This window comes from Dasypus novemcinctus, chromosome 10 (assembly GCF_030445035.2).
Source record: "Dasypus novemcinctus isolate mDasNov1 chromosome 10, mDasNov1.1.hap2, whole genome shotgun sequence".
Lineage (NCBI taxonomy): Eukaryota > Metazoa > Chordata > Mammalia > Cingulata > Dasypodidae > Dasypus > Dasypus novemcinctus.
Window position 1 is genome coordinate 40842619 of NC_080682.1, and position 5223 is coordinate 40847841.

Genomic DNA, 5223 nt, shown 5'->3' on the forward strand with positions numbered 1-5223 from the left:
ATAACTGAAAAAATAGGTTCTTCATTTCATTGTACATAGGAACAAAAATTAAAATGAAACTCTGATAGATTGTGAAATGTGTGTTTGTTGCATAAACTAGTGAGATGGAATTCAATCACAATTTTATTGACTTCAGAACCTTGAATCCTTCCACATCACTGAAACTTGACTGCCTACAAGACTTGCAAAGGCTGAATAATGTCTCAAAAATCAATAATGCTTGAAATTAAAAAAAAAAGAGAGAGAGATGTAACAGAGTTGATTATACAAGAAGGTACCTAAGTTATCTGGACCAGGACAAGATCCACAGAGGTCCTAACCCATGCCGAATGAAGTTTCTGGTAGTTCTAAAAGCAAAATAAGTCCAAATCTGCCCAAAATTTATTCCTTAAAAAGCAAACAACAACAGAAAAAGATGTATAAAATGTTTTCTATAGACCAGGCACTATTATAAGCACTTAAGATATATTGGCTCATATTATTAACAGATTAGTTTCATGAGGTTGGTATTATTATTATCACATCACAGATGAAGAATTAAGTTTCCCAGGTGACATTCCAATCCAGGAAATAAAACTCCAGAGTATAATCATAAATACCACTGTACACTACCTCCTCTGAACAAATATGTCCTTCTATTTTAGGTCTGTTCATAATCTGTTTACCTGCTGTGTTAACCTCAGGTTCCCAGAAAATGACACACTGAGCCTTGAAACAGGGCTTGGCAGGAGGAAATCAGACTCAAAAATGAATCAGCTCCAAGGTCTTGGAAGCACCAGAGCCTATGAAGTTTGAAAAATAAGGAGAGATTGAAGAAAGGCTGATGAGCTTGGGTTCCATTCAAGCCCACAATACTCCTGCATGACCAGTCAGCTCTCAGAAAATTCTTTGTCATAGAATGGGCAGAAAAATTACATGCTATCTCTTCTACTTTTAAAAATAAATAGGTTAGCAATCAGGGCCAGTTGAGTAGTTCAATCATACTTTTGGGGGCTCAAGTAATAAAGAATGGTTAAAATAAGTAACATTTATTTAGCATGTAGAGTTTCAAAGAACTTTACAGGATTATTCTGTTCGATCCTGATAATACCTCTATCTTTTCTCTTTAGCCAAAATTTAAGTTGTTGTATTTTGCCGAAGTTCATACTATAAACACTAAAGCTAAGAATTGAACTTGGAATATTCTTACTCAGACCCTGTACTAATCCCAATACCCTATTTCTCCAAATGCACATACAAGATATGATACATAAACTCTCCTTCACACAATGTCTTGCTTTGATGGAGCTGTTATCACAAACACCACACAATGGGTTGGTTTACACAACAGTTATTTATTGATTCTTGATTTCTGAAACCAGAAATCTGACACAAGATATAACAATTGCTTTCTACCAGAAATTGTACCTTTCTAGTGCTGGTTGAAGGTGATCCTTAGAATTTCATGGATTTCCCATCATATGAGCATTTTCTGTCCTTTCTTCTGATCATCCATGCTTTTACTTCTTAACTTCCACCCTTGAATGCTTTATAAAACCTCCGGTAATCTGGATTAAGACCTACCTCATTCAGTTGGACCACACTTTCACTAAATTAATATCTTCAAGAGGCTCATTAACCATGGGTTCACCCCAACAGGAATGCAGATTAAAATTAAGAATATGTATAAATTGGAGTAAGTAAATCAATCTACCAAAAACATACTAAAATGGTATAACAAAGCTCTTAATGTGAAAGACTATATTGAATGAAAAAGAACAAGGAGTTTTAGTCCAAATAATGCAACAAAAACAAGTGTTAAAGCTTTCCTTGGGAGAAAAAAAAGAAAAAGAATTAGATCAGATTATTAGTTAAGATTAGGGATCATAGAAAGATAAGAAAGACAATAAAAACTAAAAGAATTCCTATTTTCCCAGAATATTTTAATATTTTTGCAATTGCAAAGATAGTAATTGTGTATTGCATGATTTATGGAGATATGGGAGTCTCATAGGCTATTCTATAAAGGATAATTATCAAAAAATACATTAATATGGTAACAGGCTGAAGATGTGCACACAATCTCTAGCATTATAATTCAAAATGTGTCTTAATTTCACCTGCTTCAGAAACATTTGGTTTATTTCCTTAAAATGCAGTAAGAGCAATCCAACAACAGTTCCACTAATCACCGTCACTAGAGCTGCATTCTGGATATCTGTATTTTAAAATGAACTGTAACTGATTCTGGCAGTACATTAGGATTGGCAACCAAATGGGCAATAAGCAAATTTAAATGAGATATCTTTATAATTATAAATGATTACCTGAATGATCTTTTCTTCAAACTCCTCTAGCCAACATCAAACTATTTTTGACAAATAGGGTTCACCTGGATTTGAACACCTAGAAATCATCTTATTTTCTCTTTTACATTTAAAGGATAAAATCATTTTTTATATTGTCTTGAATATATCTCAACTGAAATCATCTTTTGATCCCAAATTTTCCTTATAGCATTTTTCGCCTCTGCAGTCCTGAGAGTGTAGTTCAAGGGATTCAACTTGGGAGTTACCATGTTATATAAAACAGCCACAGCTCTGTCATTGCAGAAGGTCATCACTGGGTGAAGATACACAAATATGCAGGGCACAAAGAATAAGATGATCACAGTTACATGAGAAATACAGGTGGAGAGAGCTTTGTGTCTCCCCTCCAGGCTGTGAGATTTCAAAGTGCACAGGATAGCCAGATAAGAAACCCTCGAAAAGTGGAAGTTTAATAGACATAAGGGGAAGTGGATGTGGTTCAACTGATAGAGAATCTGCCTACCATATAAGAGGTTGAGTGTTTAAACCTAGGGCCTCCTGGCCCATGTGGTAAGCTGGCTCATGTGCAGTGCTGCCACCCACAAGGAGTGCCATGCCATGCTGGAATGTCCCCTGCATAGGGGAGCCCCACGCGCAAGGAGTGCGCCCCACAAGGAGAGCCGTCCCATGCAAAGAAAAGTGCAGCCTGCACAGGAATGGTGCCACACACATTGAGAGTTGACGGAGCAAGATGATGCAGAGAAAAGAGACACAGATTCCCAGTTCCATGCCGCTGAGAATGCAAGCAGACACAGATAAACAGATAAACACACAGCAAATGGACACAAGAGAGCAGACAATCACAGGGGTGGGGAAAGGAAGGGGAGAGAAATAAATAAATAAAATAAATCTTTAAGAAAAAAAATAGACATATGAACCCAGTGTTGGCAGCAATGAAGAGCCCGAGAGTGTGAGTATCCATGAAGACCAGTTTTAACAAAGTGTTCAAGTCACACATGAAGTTGTCTATAATATTTGAGCCACGAAAGGGCAGCCAGACTGTGAAGGGAATCTGAATGGCAACATGGATGAAACCTCTGGCCTAAGCCACTACCACAAGGAAGCCACATACCTTTCTGCTCATGATAGTTGTGTAGTGCAAGGGTTTGCAAATTGCCACATAGTGGTCAAAGGCCATCACTGTGAGGAAGAGGATCTCATTGAACCAAAAAGATGTTCAGCAAAGACTTGAGTCATGCATCTCCTGAATGAGATGGTTTTCCTCACAGCCAGTGTCAGCTAGCATCTTAGGAGTCTCAGATGAAGAACAGTGATGAATAAGACAAGATATGGGGTATCCCAGGGCCCTGATGGTGCTGATAGTGATCATAATGAGAAGGTTGCCTGCCAGGGAGACTAAGTGGACAATTAAAAACATAGCAACTGAAAATTTCTGAAGTTCCACATTCTGGGTCAGACCCAGGAAGATGATTCAATGACATTATTCATCCTCTCCATTATATACAAATCAGATGCCAGGTGATTTACCTGAAGAAAAATTCAACTAATGCTCAGTAGCAGCACTTTCACTTATGAATACCCATAGAGTTCCTTATTTTTCCTAGTTCCATACAGTCCCTCCACTACAAAATCTTCTTAGCATACGTTCTAAATTTTGAACTAATTTCCTATAATCCTTATCCCACAGAATTTCCTTTCCTCCTGGAATAATGCTATGACTCCTACTTGTCAGGAATATATGGATCATCAAGGATCATAAAAAAAAATGTATCCATAATGCTTATCACCTTAAAACCCGACTGCTGGAATGAATAAAAATATGCAAGACCTCCTATTCACTTTTTTTAAGATTTATTTATTTATTTTATTTCTCTCCCTTTTCCCCCCTCAGTTGTCTGTTCTCTGTGTCTATTTGCTGCGCGCTCTTCTTTTTCCGCTTCTGTTGTTGTCAGCGGCACAGGAATCTGAGTTTCTTTTTGTTGCGTCATCTTGTTGTGTCAGCCTTCTGTGTGTGTGGTGCCATTCCTGGGCAGGCTGCACTTTCTTCTGTGCTGGGCAGCTCTCCTTTTGGGGCACACTTCTTGCATGTGGGGCTCCCCTATGTGGGGACAGCCCTGTGTGGCGCTGCACTCCTTGCAGGCATCAGCACTACACTTGGGCCAGCTCCACACGGGTTAAGGAGGCCCGGGGTTTGAACTGCAGACCTCCCATGTGGTAGACGGATGCCCTAACCACTAGGCCAAGTCCGCTTCCCTCCTATTCACTTTTAATCTGTCCACGTGTTCTGCATAAGCTCCTTTTTACCACAGAAGCCCCATTTCTAACTCCTAGATCAAATAACTGTGAAATATATACGGGCCCTAGTAGCCTTACTGAGGACTTTCCCCCTAAAAAGAAAAAAAGTTATGTGAGGGGATTACAAAGTTCAGTCCCCTTCTCATTTGTTTGAAATCAAAGTTCAGTCACGTGGGGCTCTTCTGTCTACTGTAAGGTAATTCTCACTGAGGGCCAGTCTCATCCTATTTCTGCTATCATATTCTTACAGGGAAAAACTCCAAGTAAGCAATCAGGTTGATGGGAGCCATGCCCTGCATTAGACATTAAGTGTTTTGCTCATGCATAGTCAATAAGTGTTTTGCAGGAAACAAAACTGCTCTCACCTCCTGCTCAATGAAGTTTTCTTTTTTTATTTGCACTCATTGCATTTGATGAATACATTTTGGAGCACTGCTACACAGCATGGATTATAGTTTATATTGTAGTTTACATTCTCTCCAAGTCCATTCAGTGCTTATGGCAGGAAATATAATGTCCTGCATCTGTCCCTCCAAGATCATTGAGAACAATTCCAAGACCTGAAAATGCCCCTATATCACATCTCTTTTCACTTCTCTCTGTCTTCAGCAACTCCAGT

At 38.7% G+C, this 5223-nt stretch overlaps 1 pseudogene; it reads right to left on the minus strand.

Annotated features, from left to right (window-relative positions):
• Window positions 1–2428: 2428 nt before the first annotated feature.
• LOC131280196 (olfactory receptor 4C12-like) lies at window positions 2429–4894 on the minus strand (annotated as a pseudogene).
• Window positions 4895–5223: the final 329 nt, after the last annotated feature.